The following is a 25700-nucleotide window of genomic DNA, read 5'->3' on the forward strand; positions in this document are numbered from 1 at the left end:
GGGGCCCAGCATCCTCTAGGACGTATGAGAAATCAAAGGATTGTATGCCATATCTCAAAGGTGTATGGGCACCATTACTTAGCCAGTGCTATTGAATCCTGCTGATCGGGACCAGAGTAGACGTCAGACACCCTCCCTAAAAAACGCTTGGACACATCTGAGTTTTTCCGTACACTACTTGAAAACTTTCAGTTGCCACCCACAAACGGCTTCCCCCTTGCAAACGCCTGTGCAACTGGATTCTTCCGCAACATCCTGTCGCTGATCGACGATGCCCATTGTATCCGTCCAATGCGCACTGTGGTGCATAAGCAGTTCGGATTTGATAACTCGCTGTATTAATATGCACGGAAGTGATCAGATATGAACTAGGCCCAATGTGTGGTTTGGGTCTGAAATGCCGGTGTGCCTAAACCTCACATCCCTGGCGTAGTACTTACCCACCTCAATGTGTAAATGATAGAGATCCCAACAGTTAGAATTCCAGCGTCAGTGTCCTGTCACCTTTCGGGATTTTGCAGTCGGTATCTTGTCGGGATTGTAACTGCACCCCCATTGTGTAGTGTGTGAACACAATCTGGTTTACACACATTCATCGCATCTTCCCATATGATGTGCTCGGTGTCAGACAGGACACAATACACCGTACAGCAGGGAGTTTACTAGTTACATGGAAATAATATTTAGAAACATCATGTCTTTCCAGGGTATACCTAGATGAAGCATAAGGGGCACATTTATTATTAAATATTACTGGCTTTATACAAAAAAAAATATAGGATCTTAGTACCTACCGGTAAATCCTTTTATCCTAGAGGATGCTGGGGACTCCCAAAGTACCATGGGGTATCGACGGGATCCGCAGGAGCTTGGGCACACTGAAAAGCCTTTGACTGGGTGTGAACTGGCTCCTCCCCCTATGCCCCTCCTCCAGACCTCAGTTATAGGAAATGTGTCCAGGAGAGACGGACATTTTGAGGAAAGGATTTTTGTTTAAACCAAGGGTGAGAAAACCTACCAGCCCACACCACAACATACCGTACAACCGGAGTATCAGGAAACCAGATAACAGTATGAACTAACAGCAAAAAGCTGAATACAACTAATACACAACCCCGCGTGTAAACAAATGTAACCAGTAATAATACACTGCAAGTAACAGTACGCACTGGGACGGGGGGTGCCCAGCATCCTCTACGGACCAGGAGAAAAAGATTTACCTGTAGGTACTAAAATCCTATTTTCTCTTACGTCCTAGAGGATGCTGGGGACTCCTAAAGGACCATGGGGTCTATACCAAAGCTCCAGAACGGGCGGGAGAGTGCGGACGACTCTGCAGTACCGATTAAGCAAACATGAGGTCCTCATCAGCTAGGGTATCAAACTTGTAGAACTTAGCAAAGGTGTTTGAACCCGACCAAGCAGCAGCTCGGCAAAGCTGTAATGCAGAGACCCCTCGGGCAGCCGCCCAAGATGAGCCCACCTTCCTGGTAGAATGGGCCTTTACTGACTTTGGCAACGGTAGCCCAGCCGAAGAATGAGCTTGCTGAATTGTACTACAAATCCAGTGTGCAATAGTCTGCTTGGAAGCAGGATTTTCAATCTTGTTGGAAGCATACAGGACAGAGAGCCTCAGTTTTCCTGGCAAGAGCCGTTCTGGCGATGTAAATCTTCAAAGCTCTTACAACATCAAGAGACTCTGGAACTGCCGCAGCATCCGTAGCCACAGGCACCACAATAGGTTGGTTTATGTAAAACGAACAAATTGTTGACGAGTCCTCAATTCTGCTCTATCTGAATGGAAGATCAAATATGGACTCGTGAGATAAGGCCGCCAACTCTGACACTCGCCTGGCAGACGCCAGAGCCAAAAACATGACTACCTTCCACGTGAGAAACTAACTCAACCTTACGTAAAGGTTCAAACCAGGGAGACATAAGAAACTGCAAGACCACTTCAAGATTACACGGCGCCACAGGCGGTACAAATGGAGGATGGATATGCAGCACTCCCTTAACGAAAGTCTGAACCTCTGGAAGGGCGGCCAATTCCCTTTGAAAGAAAATAGATAAAGCCGAAATCTGCACTTTGATAGAACCCAAATGTCAGGCCTGCATGGACACCTGCCTGCAAAAAATGGAGAAACCGACTCAAGTGAAATTCCTCCGCAGGAGCAGTTTTGGTCTCACACCACGAAACATACTTATTCCAAATACGGTGATGTTTCGCAGTAACCTCCTTCCGCGCCTTAAGGAGAGTTGGGATGACCTCCCCAGGAATACCCTTTCGAACTAAAATTTTACGTTCAACTTCCATGCCGTCAAACGCAGCCGCGGTAAGTCCGTAAATACGCATGGACCCTGCAGTAACAGGTCCTCTCTTAGAGGGAGCGGCCAAGGATCTTCCACCAATAATTCCTGAAGATCCAGATACCAGGCCCTGCGCGGCCAATCTGGAACTACGAGAATCGCCCAAACCCTTTTTCGTCGTATGATTCCCAGCACCTTTGGAGTGAGAGGAAGTGGAAGGAACACATATACAGACTGAAACACCCTCGGAGTCACCAGGGCGTCCACTGCACTGGCTCGAGGGTCCCTTGACCTGAAACAATACCTCGGAAGCTTCTTCTGGAGGCGAGACGCCATCATGTCTATCAGAGGTATTCCCCAACGCTTCGTCACTTCTGCAAATACCTCTTGGTGAAGAGCCCACTCTCCCGGATGGAGATTGTGTCTGCTGAGGAAATCTGCTTCCCAGTTGTCCACTCCCAGGAGGAAGACTGCCGACAGAGCGCTCACGTGCTGTTCCGCCCAGCGAAGGATTCTTGTGGCCTCCATCATAGCCGCCCTGCTTCTTGTTCCGCCTTGACGGTTTACATTCACCAACCGTTATGTTGTCCAACTGGATCAGGACAGGTCGACCCTGAAGAAGGCTCTTTGCTTGTAGCAGGCCGTTGTAAATGGCTCTTAACTCGAGGACATTTATGTGGAGACAAGATTCCTGGTTTGACCATTTCGCCTGGAAATTTCTTCTTTGGGTGACTGCGCCCCAGCCTCGGAGACTTGCTTCCGTTGTCAGTAGGACCCAGTCCTGGATTCCGAATCGGCGTCCTCCTAGAAGGTGAGAGCTTTGTAGCCACCACAGGAGAGAAATCCTGGCCCTGGAAGATAGACTTATTTTCCGGTGCATGTGCAGGTGAGACCCGGACCATTTGCTCAGCAGATCCAACTGAAACACCCAGGCATGAAACCTGAATGGCTTCGTACGTCGCAACCATTTTCCCCAGAACCCGAGTACACTGATTAATCGACACTTGTCGGCCTCAGAAGCTCCCTGACCATTGTCTGTAGTTCCAGAGCTGTCTCTTCCGGAAGAAACACTCTCTGTACCTCCGTATCTAGAATTATGCCCAGAAAGGGCAGCCGAGTGGTCGGAATCAACTGAGACTTTGGTAAATTTAGAACCCAACCGTGTTGTCGCAGAACAGACAGACAATTCCACATTTCTTAACAATTTTTCCTTGGACCTCGCCTTTATCAGGAGATCGTCCAAGTACGGGATAATTGTAACCCCTTGTTTGCAAAGGAGAACTATCATTTCCACCATGACTTTTGGTGAAAATCCTCGGGGCTGTGGAAAGCCCAAACGGCAACGTCTGAAATTGGTAATGACAATTTTGTATCGCAAACCTGAGGAAAGCTTGATGCGGAGGATTATATCAGGACGTGTAAATAGGCATACTTTATATCGACTGACGCCATAAAATTCCCCCCTTCTAGGCTGGAGATCACAGCTCGAAGTGATTCCATCTTGAACTTGAAAACTTTTAAGTAAGGATTGAGGGATTTTAGGTTCAGAATAGGTCTGACCGAACAGTCCGGCTTCGGTACAACAAAGAGGCTTGAGTAGAACCCCTCCCCCCGTTGGGACGGGGGAACGGGAACTATGACCCTCTGTTGACAACTTTTGTATTGCTGCCTTCACGACCTCCCTGTCCGGAAGAGACATTGACAAGGCCGAAATGAAAAAGCGGTGAGGGGGCATCTCCTGGAACTCCAGCCTGTATCCCTGAGACACTATTTCTAGGACCCAAGGATCCAGGCCTGAGTGAACCCAGACCTGACTGAAGATCCGCAGACAGCCCCCCACCGGTCCGGCCTTCCCCAGGGGAGCCCAAGCATCATGCGGTGGACTTGGTAGAGGCGGGGGAGGACTTTTGGTCCTGAGCGCCTGATACTGCAGGCGACTTTCTTCCCCATCCTCTACCCTTTGAAGCGAGAAAGGACAAGCCTTTCCCTCGCTTGTATTTATTTGGACGAAAGGACTGCATCTGCTGATGGGGTGCCTTTTTCTGTTGTGTGGGAACATAAGGAAGAAAAGATGACTTACCCGCAGTCGCGGTAGACACCAGGTCAGTCAAGCAGTCACCAAACAAGACACTACCTTTGAAGGGGAGAGCTTCCATAGCTTTCTTGGAGTCGGCATAAGCATTCCATTGATGGATCCACAGCGCCCTCCTGGCCGAGACCGCCATGGCATTGGCTCTTGATCCCAAGAAACCATCATCCCTCGCCGCATCCTTCAGGTAATCTGCAGCGTCCTTGATATAACCAAGAGTCAAAAGAACATTATCTTTATCAAGGGCATCCATATCAGAAGGTAAATTATCAGCCCATTTAGCAATAGCACTACTCACCCATACCGATGCCACAGCAGGTCTGAGCAATGCACCCGAATTAGCAAAAATGGCCATCAGAGACGTCTCCAGCTTGCGATCCGCCTGATCTTTGAGAGCTGCCGTGTCAGGGGACGGAAGAGCCACCTTCTTAGACAAACAGGATAGAGCCTTGTTGACATTCGGAGACAACTCCCATTTTTTCCCTATCACAGGGGAAAGGATACGCCATGAAAATTCTCTTGGGAATCTGCCACCTCTTGAATGGCAACTCCCAAGCCTTTTTACAAAGAGTATTCATTTCATGAGGGGGGGCACGTAGCCGACACTTAGTACAGACACACCCACACTGCCTCAGCTAGGGGACAGACTCACAAGGAAGCCCAGATAGAGAAAACACAGAGTGAGTATGCCATCTTACACCCCAGCACCCACCAAAAGATATATGTGGAAAGCGCTGCTGTTAATTAGAATATATATATGCACCAAATATCTGTGCCCCCCCCCTCGATTTGCTCCCTTTTACTTGAATTGGAGCTTGGAGGTCCCGGGCCAGCGTCTCATGCAGCAGCTGTAGATGAGAAAATGGCGCTGGTGAGCTGTGCGGCTAAGCCCCGCCCCTTCCCGGCACTCTTCAGCCCTGCTAAAATTTAAACTTGAAATGCTGGCGGGGGTATGGAAAACGGTGCCCGGGCACCGAAAATGCCTTCTGCCAGCCCTTAGAAGACCCAGTAACATGCTGCCCAGGGCGCTCCCCCTCCCCCAGCGCCCTGCACCCGCAAGTGCCGTTGGTGAAGTGTGTGGGAGCATGGAGCGCAGCGCTACCGCGGTGCTGCTACCTCGTTACTGAAGTCTTCTGCCGTCTGATGCCTTTGGATCTTCACATACTCACCCGGCTTCTTTCTTCTGGCTTCTGTGAGGGGGGTGACGGCGCGGCTCCGGGAACAAGCAGCTAGGCGAACCAGGTGATAGAACCCTCTGGAGCTAATGGTGTCCAGTAGCCTAAGAAGCAGAGCCCTTAACTAAGTAGAAGTAGGTATACGGTATAAGCTCCCAATAATATTTTTGTTATCGCGGCTCCGGCAGAGTTATTGTGATTATGATTCCGGTTCCTGAGGCACCAGAAGAGTGACCCACAATAATTGGCGGCATCGTGGCTAATATGATAGGCAACGGCAATACAAGTAACAGAGTTGAAGTGTATACACAACTCATGCTAGGCATCTTCTTTCTCCCTGTGCTGATAAAGGGTGATACTAACCCACTCCGTGCCAACATAGGGTGTCATTAACACACATGAGGGGGCAGGGAGCACATTAACCCAGTCAGTGCAGACATGATGGGGCGGGGAGGGGGGGCCCATTAACCCACTCAGTGAGGGCATGAGGGGGGGGGGGATATTAACCCACTCAGTGAGGGCATGAGGGGGGGGATATTAACCTACTCAGTGAGGGCATGAGGGGGGGGGGGGGGGGATTAACCCACTCAGTGAGGGCATGAGGGGTGGGGGGGATTAACCCACTCAGTGAGGGCATGAGGGGGGGGGGTCCATTAACCCACTCAGTGAGGGCATGAGGGGGGGGGGGGGGTCCATTAACCCACTCAGTGAGGGCATGAGGGGGGGGGGGTCCATTAACCCACTCAGTGACGGCATGAGGGGGGGGGGGGGTCCATTAACCCACTCAGTGAGGGCATGAGGGGGGGGGGGGGGGTCCATTAACACACTCAGTGACGGCATGAGGGGGGGGGGTCCATTAACCCACTCAGTGACGGCATGAGGGGGGTCCATTAACCCACTCAGTGACGGCATGAGGGGGGGGGTCCATTAACCCACTCAGTGACGGCATGAGGGGGGGGGGGGTCCATTAACCCACTCAGTGACGGCATATGGGGGGGGGGTCCATTAACCCACTCAGTGACGGCATGAGGGGGTCCATTAACCCACTCAGTGACGGCATGAGGGGGTCCATTAACCCACTCAGTGACGGCATGAGGGGGGGGGGGTCCATTAACCCACTCAGTGACGGCATGAGGGGGGGGGGGTCCATTAACCCACTCAGTGACGGCATGAGGGGGTCCATTAACCCACTCAGTGACGGCATGACGGGGGGTCCATTATCCCACTCAGTGACGGCATGAGGGGGGGCCCATTATCCCACTCAGTGACGGCATGAGGGGGGGGGGTCCATTAACCCACTCAGTGACGGCATGAGGGGGGTCCATTAACCCACTCAGTGACAGCATGAGGGGGAAAGGGGTCCATTAACCCACTCAGTGACAGCATGAGGGGGAAAGGGGTCCATTAACCCACTCAGTGAGGGCATGAGGGGGGGGTCCATTAACCCACTCAGTGACGGCATGAGGGGGGGTCCATTAACCCACTCAGTGACGGCATGAGAGGGGGGTCCATTAACCCACTCAGTGACGGCATGAGGGGGGGGGTCCATTAACCCACTCAGTGACGGCATGAGGGGGGGGTCCATTAACCCACTCAGTGACGGCATGAGGGGGGGTCCATTAACCCACTCAGTGACGGCATGAGGGGGGGGGGGGGTCCATTAACCCACTCAGTGACGGCATGAGGGGGGGGTCCATTAACCCACTCAGTGACGGCATGAGGGGGGGTCCATTATCCCACTCAGTGACGGCATGAGAGGGGGGGGTCCATTATCCCACTCAGTGACGGCATGAGGGGGAAAGGGGTCCATTAACCCACTCAGTGACGGCATGAGGGGGAAAGGGGTCCATTAACCCACTCAGTGACGGCATGAGGGGGAAAGGGGTCCATTAACCCACTCAGTGACGGCATGAGGGGGAAAGGGGTCCATTAACCCACTCAGTGACGGCATGAGGGGGAAAGGGGTCCATTAACCCACTCAGTGACGGCATGAGGGGGAAAGGGGTCCATTAACCCACTCAGTGACGGCATGAGGGGGAAAGGGGTCCATTAACCCACTCAGTGACGGCATGAGGGGGGTCCATTAACACAGTCAGTGAGGGCATGAGGGGGGGTCCATTAACCCACTCAGTGACGGCATGAGGGGGGGGGGTCCATTAACCCACTCAGTGACGGCATGAGGGGGGGGGGGTCCATTAACCCACTCAGTGACGGCATGAGGGGGGGGTCCATTATCCCACTCAGTGACGGCATGAGGGGGGGGGTCCATTATCCCACTCAGTGACGGCATGAGGGGGGGGTCCATTAACCCACTCAGTGACGGCATGAGGGGGGGGTCCATTAACCCACTCAGTGACGGCATGAGGGGGGGGTCCATTATCCCACTCAGTGACGGCATGGGGGGGGGTCCATTATCCCACTCAGTGACGGCATGAGGGGGGGTCCATTATCCCACTCAGTGACGGCATGAGGGGGGGGGGTCCATTATCCCACTCAGTGACGGCATGAGGGGGGGGTCCATTATCCCACTCAGTGACGGCATGATGAGGGGGGGGGGGGGTCCATTATCCCACTCCGTGACGGCATGAGGGGGGGGTCCATTATCCCACTCAGTGACGGCATGAGGGGGGGGTCCATTATCCCACTCAGTGACGGCATGAGGGGGGGGGGGGGGGTCCATTATCCCACTCAGTGACGGCATGAAGGGGTCCATTATCCCACTCAGTGACGGCATGAGGGGGTCCATTATCCCACTCAGTGACGGCATGAGGGGGGAAGGGGGTCCATTAACCCACTCAGTGACGGCATGAGGGGGGAAGGGGGTCCATTAACCCACTCAGTGACGGCTTGAGGGGGGGGGGGGGGGGTCATTAACACACTCAGTGAGGGCATGGGGGGGGGGGAATTAACACACGCAGTGCAGGCATGATGGGGGGGGGGGTGTCATTAACCCATTCAGTTCCGGCATTGGGGGAGGCTTTAACACTCTCACAGGGCACACCGAGCAGCTCCCATCCATAACACCCGGCCACAATAAGATAACCCCGGGATAGGTCCGATTGCCACCCGTCAGTCAAACAAAAAAAGCATTACATTCATCTCACTCTCCAGCAGCCTGACGGCACCAAGGTGCTGATAAAGTCCAGTCCCGGGATCCCGCTCACATACACCAGCCCCGGAGCTTCCATACCGCGGCCGCACTGTCCCGACCCTTCTGTCCTGTGCCACTGACTGCACTGCACTGCTATTCACACTTCCACTGCCTGACGTGCACTAGGTCCTTCCGGCGAAGGCATCCTAGACGCTACCGTGACGTCACAGGATGATATCTATGGAAGGGGAACTAGTCCCTTCCGTTCCGTGCGTCTACACCCAGCTGCATAGCTCCCAACCGGAAGTGACGGCGCGGCCAGGTATAATAGAAGAGCAGCAGCAGCAGCAGCGGCTTCAGTACAGTAAAGGAGGACGATAAACAGGAGAAGATGTATGTGTGTACGTATTGCAATGTTACTGTACAGTCAGCCGAAGCCATTAATACACATGTTATGGGGAAAAAGCACAGAGCGCAGGTGGAAAAGCATTACCCTGCAATGGTTCCTCAGATACAGAGCTTGAAGCACTTCCTGGACACCTATGTGAAGGATGACCTCATACTGGGCCTGGAGCACGTTGTGGAAGTGCAGATGGGCAACTACCTGTACATATGTCACCTCTGCCCTGTGGTATTGCGGAGACTAGAGATGCTCCTCCATTTATGTGGTTTGAGGCATTTGGAGAGGTATTTGCGCAGACACCATCCCAAAGTATTAGCTTTTAAGCATGCGATTGTAAAAATGTATGGCAAGGAAAAAGCAATACGTCGTGTTGCAGAAGAGATTTACTATAAGTATGGGAGAAAAGAAATGAAAACGTTAGCAATTGCCGACAAGGGCCCAACACCGGCCAAAATGGCCAAATATGTCCATAATAAAAATGATTGCTGCAAGAGCAGCGATCAATATGAAGCAGAGCGAGAGAAATGGAAACTTCTGGATCAATCGCCATTTACACACAATGATGAATTCTTTGCGTACATGAGAGACTTTGAGATACGGAATGAGGAGGACGCCTCGTTTGTTAAAATCATCCTTCAGAACTGTAATAAAGCGCTGAAGATATTCCAGCGAGAGCAAGCAAACGCAACGGGGGTACAGGAATCTCCCGCCAGCAGTCACCAGGCTCCAGCACCCACAGGCCAGGCTGATCCAGAGCACCTCGGTTATAGTCCAAAGACTGTAGATGAATCGGTTCCTTCTGTGTCACAGTGTGCCATCAGCTCCAGCCTGGAACCGGAACTGGCCAAACAAAGTGACGCTAAAGAGATCTACTTCAGCAAAATCAAAAATATGGATGCGTCCCAGCTCCACAGCGTTTTCCAGTATATTGCTGCTACACATCCAGAGTTTAGAGGGATACTTGGAGGAAACTGAGAGTCTTAAACCATCGTGATGATCTCACATTCTATAACTACAAATATGTTCCGTATTATTTCATAATGAGTTCTTTCATATTTGTCTATTATTTGCTTTTTTTTCTAAATGTACTCCGGCTGGGAGATCCGCGATGCTGCATGTTTAGGTTATGCTATTTGTACAGAACAAAGGTGGTCATTCCAAGTTGATCGCAGCTAGCAACTTTTTTACTGCTGCTGCGATCAACTAGTCCACGCCTATGTGGGAGTGTATTTTAGCTTAGCAGGGCTGCAATCGCTTGTGCAGCCCTGCTAAGCTAAAAAATAATTTAAGCAGAACTTGACCAGCCCTATACCTACCTACCCTGTGCGATGATCCCTGCGATGCTGAAGCTGCCTCTGACATCAGACATCCGCCCTCCGTTGTTCTGGACACGCCTGCATTTATCAATCCACTCCCCGAAACCGGCTGCAAACGCTGTGGAGACGCCCAGATCCGCCTTCTTCCTGTCCATCTTCTTTGCGGTCCGCTTTGCGACCGCTTCTCAAGACACAACGCAACCCGGCGACCCCTGTTGCCGGGGCAACGTCCCACACGCGCACTGCGGGCGTTGCACATTCCAAACCGCAGCGATAAACCACTGCGTGCAAACAGTTCGGAATGACCCCTAAAGTTGTGATTATTACCAATGAAATCAGTCACATTTGCGTTTTACCATTTTTACACTGAGTTACGGGGTTCTGTCCAACATCGAGCTGTCTCACATGGGATAACTCCCGCTAATTGGATTGCTCCAGCAATCCACGGCTAATTGAATATCCCCATTGGACTCAGTCTCTGTACAGCTGGGGTGCTGCGTCATACTAGTGTTAAAAAATAAAAAATAAAGTCATTGTTCCTTTTGCACAGTTCGGATCCAGTTGCAAATATTTACAAATATGTGGCTGCAAAATACATATAGCGTGGCAACACTTGCACTACAGCTGGGGTAAATATAGTGGCTGGAACAGCTTTAATACAAGTCACTCTTTGATTAGAGAGTTATAATGGAGCCTTGCATGTGAATATTATATACTGGGATGCTAGTTGATTACTAACCACGCATCTATTGTATATCGGCTTATTATCAAAGCTGCTCCATATCTGTTATAAAAACATTTGCAAGCTCTGAGAACTGGCAGCGTATGTGGTTACTGCTTTGCTGACCTCTATCAAACTAATGACTCGGTTGCAAATTTAATACAGATACATTGGAGCATATGAATAAGTGGTTTTAAAAAGAAACATTGACTTTATATATGTGTTTTTTTAATTCTAATTATGTGCTGTTGTCATATGTGATATCGCTATTACTATGGGGTTTTTTGTGTGTTTTATGTTGAAAATAAGTATATTTTTGAATAAAAATTGCAGTTGATAAATATTACAAGTCTCCTGCTTATTAATAGAGAGCAACACTAAATATCTATATATTTCTATTTTATTACAAACACAGAGCGCGGTAATTACCATTTTTGCTATAGAGTTGGAGTGTAAGCCTGCGAGTAAGGCCTTCTTACCTCTCTGCCAGGGCCGTTTCTAGACAATATGGCTCCTAGAGCGAACAGCAACAATGCACAATCAGCAACTGTTATATACATTGTTGCTAAGTATTGTGAAACATTAGATACAATAATTCTCAGCCTGGTGAAGTATTCTGGGGTCTATCAATAAAGAAAGTGAAAACAGAATTATTTCTCTAACGTCCTAGAGGATGCTGGGGACTCCGTAAGGACCATGGGGATAGACGGGCTCCACAGGAGACATGGGCACTATAAGAAAGAATTTAGTTCCTGGTGTGCACTGGGTCCTCCCTCTATGCCCCTCCCCTAGACCTCAGTTTGATACTGTGCCCAGACGAGCTGGGTGCTTTTCAGTGAGCTCTCCTGAGTTTACTGATAGAAAGTATTTTGTTAGGTTTTTTATTTTCAGGGAGCTCTGCTGGCAACAGACTCCCTGCTTCGAGGGACTGAGGGAAGGTAGGTACTGCTTCTTAGGCTACTGGACACCATTAGCTCCAGAGGGATTGGTACGCAGGATCTCACCCTCGCCGTCCGTCCCAGAGCCACGCCGCCGTCCCCCTCGCAGAGTCGGAAGATAGAAGCCGGGTGAGTATGAGAAGAAAAGAAGACTTCACAGGCGGCAGAAGACTTCATGATCTTCACTAGAGGTAACGCACAGCACTGCAGCTGTGCGCCATTGCTCCACACACCTCACATACTCCGGTCACTGGAAGGGCGCAGGGGGGGGCACCCTGGGCAGCATTTGATACCTCATATTGGCAAAAAGAACACATATATACAGCTGGGCACTGTATATATGTATGAGCCCCCGCCAAAATTACAGTTTAAGCGTGACAGAAGCCCGCCGCCGAGGGGGCGGGGCTTCTCCCTCAGCACTCACCAGCGCCATTTTTTCTCCACAGCACCGCTGAGAGGAAGCTCCCCTGCTGATACACGGTAGAAGAGGGTTGAAAAGAGAGGGGGGGCACATAATTAGGCGCAAAGAACTATAACATACAGCAGCTACCTGGTTAACATTAAGTTACTGTGTTATTCCTGGGATATTATAGCGCTGGGTGTGTGCTGGCATACTCTCTCTCTGTCTCTTCAAAGGGCCTGGTGGGGGAACTGTCTTCAGAAAGGACATTCCCTGTGTGTGTGGTTTGTCGGTACGCTTGTGTCGACATGTCTGATGAGGAAGGCTATGTGGGAGAGGAGCAGGAGCAAATGAAGGTGGTTTCTCCGCCGACGGCGCCGACACCTGAATGGATGGATATGTGGAAGGTTTTAAATGATAATGTTAATTCCTTGCATAAAAGATTGGACAAGGCTGATGCATTGGCGCAGTCAGGGTCTCAACCCATGCCTGATCCTATGTCGCAGGGACCTTCAGGGTCTCATAAGCGCCCACTATCCCATATTGTTGACACAGATACAGACAGGGATTCTGACTCCAGTGTCGATTACGAGGATGCAAAGTTACAGCCAAAATTGGCTAAATCCCTTCGATATATGATTATAGAAATAAAGGATGTTTTACACATCACAGAGGAAACCCCTGTCCCTGACACGAGGGTGTATATGTATAAGGGAAAGAAGGCTGAGGTAACTTTTCCCCCCTCACACGAACTGAATGAGTTATGTGAAAAAGCTTGGGAATCTCCAGATAAAAAACTGCATATTTCCAAACGGATTCTTATGGCGTATCCTTTCCCGCCAACGGATAGGTTACGATGGGAATCCTCCCCTAGGGTGGACAAAGCTTTGACACGCTTATCCAAAAAGGTAGCCCTGCCGTCCCAGGATACGGCTACCCTCAAAGATGCTGCTGATCGCAAACAGGAGGTTACCCTGAAGTCCATTTTTACACATTCGGGTACCTTGCTAAGACCGGAAATTGCGTCGGCCTGGGTGTGTAGTGCTGTAGCAGCATGGACGGATACCTTATCTGAGTAATTTTATACCCTAGATAAGGATACTGTATTATTGACCCTGGGGCATATAAAAGACGCTGTCCTATATATGAGAGATGCTCAAAGAGACATTAGTCTACTGGGTTCTAGAATAAACGCTATGTCGATTTCTGCCAGAAGGGTCCTGTGGACTCGGCAATGGACAGGTGATGCCGACTCAAAAAGGCATAAGGAGGTTTTACCTTACAGGGGTGAGGAATTGTTCGGGGAAGGTTTCTCGGACCTGGTCTCCACAGCTACAGCTGGAAAGTCAATTTTTTTGCCTTATGTTCCCTCACAGCCTAAGAGAGCACCGCATTATCAAATGCAGTCCTTTCGTTCACAAAGAAACAAGACAGTCCGAGGTGCGTCCTTTCTTGCCAGAGGTAGGGGCAGAGGAAAGAATCTGCACAACGCAGCTTGTTCCCAGGAACAGAAGTCCTCACCGGCCTCTACAAAATCCACCGCATGACGCTGGGGCTCCACTGGCGGAGCCGGGCCCTGTGGGGGCACGTCTTCGGAATTTCAGCCACATGTAGGTTCACTCCCAGGTGGATCCTTGGGCAATAGAAATTGTGTCTCAGAGTTACAAGCTGGAATTCGAAGAGGTGCCTCCTCGCCGGTATTTCAAATCGGCCCTATCATCTTCCCCTCAAGAGAGGGAAATAGTGTTAAACGCAATACAAAAATTGTATCTTCAGCAGGTGGTGGTCAAGGTTCCCCTCCTTCAACAGGGAAAGGGTTATTATTCGACCATGTTTGTAGTTCCGAAACCAGACGGTTCGGTCAGACCCATATTGAATTTAAAATCTCAACCTATACTTGAAAAGGTTCAAGTTCAAAATGGAATTTCTAAAAGCGGTCATCGCAAGCCTGGAAGGGGGGTATTTTATGGTGTCACTGGACATAAAGGATGCGTACCTTCATGTCCCCATTTATCCACCTCATCAGGCGTACCTAAGATTTGCGGTACAGGATTGTCATTGCCAATTTCAGACGTTGCCGTTTGGTCTCTCAACGGCCCCGAGGATTTTCACCAAGGTAATGGCGGAAATGATGGTGCTCATGCGGAAGCAAAGAGCACCATCATTTCCGCCATTATCCCGTACTTGGATGATCTCCTTATCCGTGTCACAATTATCCCGTACTTGGACGATCTCCTCATAAAAGCGAGATCAAGAGAGCAGTTGCTGAACAGCGTATCTCTGTTGCTGAAAGTGTTACAGCAACACGGCTGGATTCTCAATATTCCAAAGTCGCAGTTGGTTCCTACGACTCGTCTGCCCTTCTTGGGCATGATTCTGGACACGGACCATAAGCGGGTTTATCTCCCAATAGAGAAGGCCCAGGAACTCATGACTCTGGTCAAGAACCTATTGAAACCAAAACAGGTGTCAGTGTATCATTGCACTCGAGTCCTGGGAAAGATGGTGTCGTCATACGAGGCCATTCCCTTCGGCATGTTCCGTGCCAGGACTTTCCAATGGGACCTACTGGACAAGTGGTCCGGGTCACATCTTCAGATGCATCGGTTGATCACCCTGTCCCGCAGGGCCAGGGTGTCACTACTGTGGTGGCTGCAGAGTGCTCACCTTCTCGAGGGCCGCAGATTCGGCATTCAGACTGGATCCTGGTGACCATGGACGCAAGCCTCCGAGGTTGGGGAGCAGTCACACAGGGAAGAAATTTCCAGGGTCTTTGGTCAAGTCAAGAGACTTGTCTTCACATCAACATCCTGGAGCTAAGGGCCATATACAACGCCCTACGTCAAGCGGAGACCTTACTTTGCGACCGACCAGTTCTGATCCAGTCAGACAACATCACCGCAGTGGCTCATGTAAACCGCCAAGGCGGCACAAGGAGCAGAGTGGCAATGGCGGAAGCCACCAGAATTCTTCGCTGGGTGGAGAATCATGTAAGCACACTGTCAGCAGTGTTTATTCCGGGAGTGGACAACTGGGAAGCAGACTTCCTCAGCAGACATGACCTACACCCGGGAGAGTGGGGACTTCAACCAGAAATCTTCGCGCAGATTGTGAGTCGGTGTGAACTGCCTCAGATAGACATGATGTCGTCCCGCCTCAACAAAAAGCTACAGAGGTATTGCGCCAGGTCAAGAGACCCTCAGGCAGTAGCGGAAGACGCCCTAGTGACATCGTGGGTGTTCCGGTCAGTCTGTGTATTTCCTCCTCTTCCTCTCATACCAAAGGTGTTGAGGATAGTAAGAAGAAAAGGAGTGAGAACAATCCTCATTGTTCCAGATTGGCCAAGATGGACCTGGTATCCAGCTCTGCAGGAACTGACCACAGAAGATCCGTGGCCTCTTCCTCTAAGACAGGACCTGTTGCAACAGGGACCCTGTCTGTTCCAAGACTTACCGTGGCTGCGTTTGACGGCATGGCGGTTGAACACCGGATCCTAGCAGAAAAGGGCATTCCGGTTGAGGTTATCCCTACGCTGATAAAGGCTAGGAAGGAAGAATTCCATCTGGGTCGTTTCCTTCACTTCCTACAAACTGGAGTGAATTTGGGCCTTTAATTAGGTTCCATTAAGGTCCAGATTTCGTCCCTATCCATTTTCTTTCAAAAAGAATTGGCTTCTCTCCCAGAAGTTCAGAGTTTTGTAAAGGGAGTGCTGCATATTCAGCCTCCTTTTGTGCCTCCGGTGGCACCTTGGGATCTTAACGTGGTGTTAAGTTTCCTAAAGTCACACTGGTTTGAATCACTTAAAACGGTGGAGTTGAAATATCTAATATGGAAGGTGGTCATGTTATTATCCTTGGCTTCGGCTAGGCGAGTGTCTGAATTAGCGGCTTTGTCACATAAAAGCCCCTATTTGGTTTTCCATATGGATAGAGCAGAATTGCGGACCCGTTCGCAATTTCTGCCAAAACTGGTTTCATCTTTTCATATGAACCAACCTATTGTGGTGCCTGTGGCTACACGTGACTTTGAGGATTCCGAGTTACTTGATGTGGTCAAGGCTTTGAAAATTTACGTAGCCAGAACGGCTAGAGTCAGGAAAACTGAAGCGCTGTTTGTCCTGTATGCATTCAACAAGATTGGTGCCCCTGCTTCAAAGCAAACTATTGCTCGCTGGATTTGTAACACGATTCAGCAAGCGCATTCTACGGCTGGTTTGCCGTTACCAAAATCGGTTAAGGCCCATTCCACTAGGAAGGTGGGCTCTTCTTGGGCGGCTGCCCGGGGGGTCTCGGCACTACAGCTGTGTCGAGCTGCTACTTGGTCGGGTTCAAACACTTTTGCAAAATTCTACAAGTTTGATACCCTGGCTGAGGAGGACCTTATGTTTGCTCAATCGGTGCTGCAGAGTCATCCGCACTCTCCCGCCCGTTTGGGAGCTTTGGTATAATCCCCATGGTCCTTACGGAGTCCCCAGCATCCTCTAGGACGTAAGAGAAAATAAGATTTTACTTACCGGTAAATCTATTTCTCGTAGTCCGTAGAGGATGCTGGGCGCCCGTCCCAAGTGCGGACTTCTTCGGCAATACTTGTATATAGTTATTGCTTCAATAAGGGTTATGTTATAGTTGCATCGGTCTTGAACTGATGATATGTTGTTTTCATACTGTTAATTGGGTAGTTATCACAAGTTATATGGTATAATTGGTGTGGCTGGTATGAATCTTGCCCTTGGATTAACAAAATCCTTTCCCCGTACTGTCCATCTCCTCTGGGCACAGTTTCTCTAACTGAGGTCTGGGGGAGGGGCATAGAGGGAGGAGTCAGTGCACACCAGGAACTAAATTTTTTCTTAAAGTGCCCATGTCTCCTGCGGAGCCCGTCTATCCCCATGGTCCTTACGGAGTCCCCAGCATCCTCTACGGACTATGAGAAATAGATTTACCGGTAAGTAAAATCTTATTATTACTCTATATATCTCATCAGTTCATATATACTTACCTCTCCAGTTATGCGATCCGATATCCAGCGCTACAGTGTTCCAGCAATTCTGGAACATGAGAAGGGCGGAGCCAGAACAGATGCCGGGCAGAAGACAGGGAAGTAATTAACTTCCCTGCCCGTTTCGTCACGGTGCTCAGACTACGCCATCCTGAGGTGGCGAATCTGAGCACACAGGAGCATCAGAAAGCTCTGCTTTCCGTTCTTTAATTAATCACACTCGCCACACTATAGTATTGTGAGGAGGCCATAGTGCGGGGCTTCCGCTGGAGAAGTCAGGTAATTCTTCACATAAACCCGCTCTGTGAATAGCACTAAGCAGAGAAAAGATAATCTTTACCGCAAAACTGGACTTTTCTCTGCTTCATGACTAGACCCCATTTTTTTCAATATAGGGGAGGAATTGCGGTGGCTGATTTTGGAGAGTATTAGATTTATACTCCAGCACAATTATTTTATTTTTGTTAAGCGGTATTATTTACAGATTAGGGGGACGGCCATGGGAACCAGGTTCGCTCCGAGCTTCGCCAACCTATTTATGGGGCGGTTCGAGGAACAACATGTTTGGGGCGGCGACCTCGAGGCGAACCTGGTTCTTTATGGCCGTTTCATTGATGATTTATTTTTCATTTTGGAGGGGAGCACTGAATCAGCAGAGTTATTTGTTGCCAGTTTGAATTGCAACAAATTTGGTTTGAAGTTTACGGGGTACTGCCATCCCACACAGGTAACCTTTCTGGATATAGCGCTTAAGGTTGAAAATGGGATCATTATAACGAGTACTTTTGTCAAGGAGGTAGATCAAAATCAATATCTACATTATAAGAGTAGTCATTTACAACGATGGAAGGATAATATACCGAAGGGCCAGTTCCTTTGAGTTAAAAGGAATTGTTCCACTAAGGAAGGAGCGAGAGAACAGATGAAATCTCTGTATGGGGCATTTCTCACTCAGGGTTATCCGAAATCTGTGCTTGATCAGGCTTTGAATGAAGTGGACAGTTTGGAAAGAGATACCTTATTAGATACTACCAGAATTCTAAGAGGCGAAATAAGAAAACGATGGATAGGACAACAATGTTTGTAACAAAGTATAATACTAGTGCATATGAGATCAAGAAGATTATTAAGAAGAATTCCTCCATCTTACAGTTAGATGAAATGCTGAACTCCAATATAACGCTTAGTGAACAGGTAATATTTCGGAAATCAGATAGTTTGAAATCTGCATTAGCACCAAGTTTCTTTAAAAGATCATGTGAAAAATCTATAGCTCCAGAGGTACAAGGGGGACAAATAAGTACATGGTTACCCAAACCACCAATAGGGTTCCATAAGTGTGGAAGAACGAATTGTGTAACATGCAAACAAACAAAAAAGAAAACGACACAATTTACTTCATTTGTATCAGGAGAAAAATTTAACATAATTTTTTTTTGAACTGCAGATCTACATATGTTGTCTATGTTTTGCAGTGTGGATGTGGATCACAGTACATGGGGCGCACCACTCGGGCACTCCACGTTAGATTTATGGAACATAAGAGACAGATAAGAAAGCAGGGAATACTTACCTATATCGTCATATTCTGGAATGTGGTGAAGGGAAAATTGAAAATATATTCATTATGGCCATTGAACAGGTGGCGGTAACTAGTAGAGGAGGCGATAGGTTTAGAAGGTTGTGTAAGAAAGAGGCTTTTTGGATATTCAATCTTAAAACTTTGATTCCGCAGGGACTTAATGACTCAGTTGAGTTAAATAAAATTTGAGATTTGACATTCAATGTGCACAAATGAAATTAATAATGTACAGTTCCTTGTGATGCTGGGTGTTGGAGATGGAGACTATGTATTCTATATGGTGACATGAAGGGATTGTAATTATGAAGTTGAGCCACAAGATGGAGCTATGTGAGATTAATAGTAAAATTAAACTTACTTCTTTACCCTTCATTGGGGTTTATTTACTAAGATTCGTATGTTTCAGAATCATGTTCAAGTTCAAATGCGACTGACATCGACAGTGTAATCTTGCAACTTTTTGAATTGATTACGACTCATTTACTAAGCATTCGTATTCGTATTTTTTGTATCTTCCGATGTCGATGTCATTCGTGCTTTTCTGCTGTAGAATGCGGCCGCGTTTAGTTTTTTCGCGGCCGCGTTGGTTTTTTTTTACGACTGCGTCACAAGTCTGTTACGGCAGTGTTTTGGATTTTGCTGCCGCGTTTTGACTTCTAAGTTTCGTTTTCGTCACGCGGCTGTGATTGGTTGTATTCGTCAAGGAGGAGTGTCTGTGCATGTTACTATAAAAACGCCCCAAACACTCCGCACCTCGTGGGTTTAGCTAGTGGAGAGGAGAGAGGAAGGTGTATTTGGAGTTGGTGAGTTTGGTGGAGTTTTTGGTGGATTTGGAGAGGAGTTTGGTGATTGTTGAGTGCTGTACTGTGTGTGTTAGTAGTCTTGTGAACTTTGTAGTATTGTTTTTTACCAGTTTGTAAACTTTTTTGTCCTTGTTGTTTTTTTTCAGTCTTTTGTCTTTGTTTGTGAGTGAGTGAGCGTGTGTGTTGGCTGTGTGGTGTGTAGTAGGAGTAGTGGAGGAGTGTGTTTTGTGTTTTATTTTTTCAGTGTTTTCTGTTGTTTGTCATGTCCGACTCAGAGGTCAGTGTGGTGGCGGAGGTTAGTGAGGTGGAGGCTGGTAGTGAGGTGGAGGCTCGTAGTGAGGTGGAGGCTGGTAGTGAGGTGGAGGGGGGTAGTGAGAGGGAGGAGGTGAGTGAGGAGGAGGAGGGGGTGCCTGTTGCTGGATTTTCCAGTGATAGTGATGGTGTTGTGGCTCCGCAGCCACGCACCACTACCAAGACTGGCAGGAATATAAAGTTCAGCTATGCTGAAAACATGGCGTTGGTGCGTGAGCTGATGAAGCACCATCGCCAATTGTTTGGTCAGGATGCTGCCAGGGTGTCCTCCCGCAGGAAGTCTGCCCTGTGGGGGCAAGTCATACTTGCTGTCAATAGTGAGGGTGTGGTGAGGCGGACAGAGGACACGTGCCGCAAGCGTTTCTATGATATCAAGCGGCGTGTCAAGGCCAAGATGGCCAAAGAGTCAAAAGCTGCACGTAGGACCGGAGGTGGCCCACCTTTACGTGTCGCCTATCGGGACTGGGAGGAGCCTGTGCGGGCATTGATTCCTGGCGAAGTGGTGTCTGCTACTCATGTCCGGGATTCGGACCGACCCACGCAGGATGGTAAGTTTGTTTGGTAATGATATTAAAATGTCTGTTTAAATCTTTTTTTTGGTGTTTTTTTCGCAATTTTTATGTTTTTTTATTTTTATTTTTAAAAATTGCAGGCCTATGTCCCCTTAAGGTGTGTTTGTGTTTTGTAAAAAAATTTTTATGCTTGCATATGTTGTTTTTTAATTTTTGGCCCTATTTTTGGCGATAATGCTGTAACATGTGTGTTTGTTTGTATGCCTCATTTTGAATTAACTTAAACATACCACTTAAAAGCTGGTCAATTTTTACAACATTACATTTTGTTTAACTTGGAAAGTACTGAATCTCTGCAATATTTTTAAACATTTATGTTTGCTGCGAAAAAAAGTGTGTCCCACATGAATTACATTTTGATTTTCTACTCCAAAAAAAAATAATAGAAGCTCTTAAGCTTTTTATTGTTGTGGAAACCAAAACAAATATATGCTTACAGTACATCAATGGTTTTCACTGGGTCATTTTTTTAAAAAATAAGGTAATAATGTTGGTGTTCCTTTTTTCACAGTCACACAGACCAGCCGCCCAGACAGGCCTCAGACCAGTCGTGATGATGCCGGTATTGCAGGTAAGTCTTCACTGTAGTCACATATTCTGAAAACACATAGAAGTACAAAATATTAATTTTTACATTTCCACCTAGGTTCTGCTTCTGGAAGCCGACCTCCTGTAAGGCGCCCATCACAGGGCTCGGGCCACTTACCCAGGAGGCCAACTAAGACTCGGCGTCTTGGGTCTGATTCTGCACCTCCATCATCCCCACCCAGGCGAAGGCTATCGGCAGTGTCATCCCAGCCACCACTGGCACTATTGGCCAGTTCGCAGAGTGATGAGCCCAGATCACCTCAGTTATCTGGTGAGTAAAATTGGTTGAAAAACACATAAGCAATAATATACACAGTACATTTATGATGTTGTTAGTTGGTTTGGAGTTTACATGTTTTCCCCTGCAATCAATGTGATGTAATGTCTTCAATTGCTCAAGGTGATTTGCTTAAAATAAATAAGGTCTTAGTGGATGGTCTAGACAATCTAGTTGTTTGTTAAAAACAGATTTGAGGATACATTAAGCACACACACGTTCTCATTGTTCAAAATTATGAAGTCAATTAAATTTTAGTTCAAAACCCAAAAGCCAAAATAGTGATCACACATCGTCCCTGTCCAGTATGTAGATGGCTTACCTGCTCTGCTCCTCGGCACTATACAGGTAAGTAGTCTATCTCGTGGTGAGGGGAGGGAATCTAACAGTGTAATGTTGTGGAGGGAAGTTAGTTAGGTGTGGAATATGCAAATTTGACAATGTCTGTGCCTGTGTGGGGTTTATGTTTGAAAAAAGTGCAAAATTGTTAACGTAGAGAAAAACAAGAGGTAATAATACAAAAATGTAGTATTAGGAATGTATTAATGTGTTGCATTAGCCACGCCAAATTTTAAAACAAACAACATTGCATGTTGCCTCCCCCATACAGAGCCCAACTTGATGTCCGGCGACGAGCAGCAGGGACCAGAACAACAGCCATCATTCACACTGCAACTTACAGCTGTTGATCCAAGCATGCCAATCCAGTTGCAGGATATACCCCAACCAACCAGCAGTCCCCAACTGGCACAAGCTCCGCCCCAAACCCAAATTCCTGACGACTTTTGGGCAAGTTGGACAAGCCAACAGGCCCAAAGCAATGCCACTCTCACCCAACACACACAACACCTTGCCAGTCTGCCCCATCATCTTCCGCGTCTTAGTCGCAACTCGGGCAGACTAATAGTACAAGTAGGGAGAATGGCGACCTCTATGGAGCAAATTAGGGCGGAAAACAGTCAAATGAACGCCAACTTAACACGCATTATAGATGACCAACAGCGACATCAGCAGGCACTTGTACAGATAATACAACACAATCAAGTGGTGAATGAGGCCTTATCCAGGATAGTAGCCAGCCACACTGCTACAAACACTCAGCTGATTGCCAGTTTGAATAATCTGAGCAGCAATATTGCTAACATGGGTGGCCATCAAGCTACCTCCAGCTCTGGAACCACAACCCCTGTTCAAACGCCAGTAACCTCCCCTGTCCGGCGTTCATCAAGAGCACGTGCCAGTGAGCCAGCACCCAGCACACACAAGAGAAAAAAATAACAGTAAACTGTTGTTAAGAAAAAATAAAAGCTTTTGTTTTAAAAACACATTCCTGTGTCCGACTCAAAAATGTATGAAGCTGGTCTGTATGTATGATGTTATGTTTTTCAAGGGTAATGACTGTAAATGTTTTGTTAGCATCAACTAAGCACAATGGACACACCACTATAAACAACAAACAGTAAGTAACAGAACACACAATAGAAAGTATAGGAAAGTGTTTAGAGAAGGCTAATTACAGCAGAATAAAACTAACCTGTAAAATATCGCAGGATCACTTCTTGACGTACCTGCCTCCCTACATTTGTACTGACACTGTCACCAGATGGTTCTAACTCCTCTGCTTGCTGGCTGCTTTCTCCCTCACCATGTGCAAGATGTTGGCTTAAACACAGATTATGGAGAAAACAGCAGCAGAACACAATCCTAGTCACCTTTGAGGGACTATACAACAAAAGGCCACCAGATTTATCAAGACACCGAAAACGTGACTTCAGCACCCCAAAACATCTTTCTATCACATTCCGTGTAGCCTTATGTGCATGATTATAACTGTGTTCAGCAGGAGAATCAGGTTGGGACAATGGAGTAAGGAGCCAAGAGTAGCAGCCGTAACCCCCATCACCTGAAAAACATATATAGTCAACATTAGGACATATGTTAGATTATTCTATCACCTCCTACAAAATCTAGGCTGTGGTTACAAGACATACACACATTTACAACATACCCAACAGCCAGCCATCAGGCATTTGTCCCTCCTCAAATTTATCGAAGAGCGATGACTGACTGAGGATGAAGGAGTCATGGCAGGCACCATGGTAACCTGCAACAACACTCATAATTTTTAATTTTGCATCACAGACCACCTGGACATTAGTTGATTGATCCATATGCCTATTAGTATATATATACTGGCGGCCCTTAGGTGATCTCAGCTGAACGTGTGTGCAATCTATGGCCCCCAGCACATTGGGCATGCCAGCAAGCTCATAGAAAGCTACCCTGACAGCACTCCACTCCGACTCCTCGGTAGGGAAGCAGATTGAGGCTTTAATGTGTGGCTCCAACACATCCAAAACCTGAGTGGACATTAAAGAAGCTAAGGTGAGTGTCATGTTAGGTAGTCTCTACAATACTGTGGTGTTTCAAATTACACAAGCAACACTTAGCCATAACCGCATAGGTATTTGTAGACTCACCTGCATCAAATATCTTGAAAAGGTGGGCTGTGAGATCCCAATGACGTCGCCTGCCACAGCCTGGAAGCTCCCAGTAGCCATAAAGTGTAACACAGCCAGGAGTTTGTGTAGGCCTGAGACAGAGCGAGAGCGTGCTGTCTCAGGGTCTATGCCCAGTTTGACAAGGTCATACAGGTGGAAAATGTTGTTTCTATTTAGGCGGAACATCTGTATGACCCTATCATCGGACAATGCATTTAAGTTTAAACGCCCTTTAAAAAAATGAGGCTGGCGCAGCCTCCGCGGTACCTGGACAACCTGTTGGCCATGTTCACTTACCTGGTCCTGATTCCTGGTAGCCTCATGAAGCAGTCTAACGTATCCCACAGCCAACAAAAAACCATTGCCACACACTACAGCCGCCATTTCAGAGTGAGAGTAGTTCAGAATGTGGCTGAAACACTTTTATAGGCCCAAAAAATCAGGTGTGAGTAATGGAAAATTAAGTTCACATGTAAACGCGGTTTTCAAAGGCTGGCGCGTTTTTTTTTTAGGAAAAAAATGCGAATCGTAATTTTTCGCGGCCGCGAAAGCATTTTCGCGGCAGCAAATACAATTACGAATGGTTAGTAAATGACCGAGATTCACATCTAAACAGGCGTAATTTGACCGATGGTGTATTCATTCGTAATTTTAGACTTGGACAAGGAAAAAAATACGAATGCCCTCATCACTGCCGTAAATACTGTTTAGTAAATGACCGAGATGACACTTAGAAGAAAAAACGCAATCACGGTCAAAATCGGGAGCTTAGTAAATATACCCCATTGTCTGATATATGTGCATATAAGTAAATATATTAATGCATTATATTATTATTCTATTTAAAATATATTTTTTATTGTCGTAGTGTTATGAGGATGTGGAATTATGCACATTATATATATATATATATATATATATATATATATATACGAGATAAATATCCTGAATGAAGTATGGATCTCTTGGAACTAATAACCAGTTTTATATGATAATGTGTTAAAATTATTACTGGAGCCTAGTGCAATTCATTATGCTAAATGTAGATAACTATTGTTGTAAAACGAGGCTTGGATATGTCATTTTTGATGGTATAAGAGAGGTTTTCGACACAGCTTCCGGGAGTGAAAACGAGGCTTGGATCCCGTGGCTTAGTAGGAGGTAACAAAACGGCTACCGGAGTCTATTTAAGGTGCAGACTGGAAACGACGCTTGGAACGCACGTCCGAGTGCGCATGCGCAAATGGCCGCGGGAATTACAAACGAGGGTGGCTATATAAAAGTGATCCTTTGGAGTATGGTGATTCGAACTGAGGAAGCCGCTGAGTGTGTTTGGAAGGCGGAGAAACGCGTTTTCGAAGTGACCATCATTATCAGTGACGTTCACCTCCCATTCATTTGATGTGATCACCGGCTTGTGGCTACGAGCAGCAGCCAGTATACCTGCAATTACGGTTAGTCACCAGCAGAGGGGGCCGGAGTGTTGTGGATGAATTCCCGTGGTTATTTTCTCCAGAGATTCTGCAATTAATGGACGAGCACCAGCAGAGGGAGTTTTAAAACCGGGATTGTCCCAAACAAATGGATCTTGGAGGTGACATAAAAGCTAACTGCATATGGTAAT

At 47.6% G+C, this 25700-nt stretch overlaps 1 long non-coding RNA gene across 1 annotated transcript; it reads right to left on the reverse strand.

Annotated features, from left to right (window-relative positions):
* Positions 1-21207: 21207 nt before the first annotated feature.
* LOC134911896 (uncharacterized) lies at positions 21208-23475 on the reverse strand. Its single transcript, XR_010176944.1, has 3 exons — positions 23110-23475; positions 21417-21566; positions 21208-21307 (listed from the first exon to the last, which is right to left on the reverse strand). It is a non-coding gene; the product is annotated as an uncharacterized LOC134911896 (long non-coding RNA).
* Between the last annotated feature and the right edge of the window lie 2225 nt (positions 23476-25700).

This window comes from Pseudophryne corroboree, chromosome 4 (assembly GCF_028390025.1).
Source record: "Pseudophryne corroboree isolate aPseCor3 chromosome 4, aPseCor3.hap2, whole genome shotgun sequence".
NCBI classification, from domain to species: Eukaryota; Metazoa; Chordata; class Amphibia; order Anura; family Myobatrachidae; genus Pseudophryne; species Pseudophryne corroboree.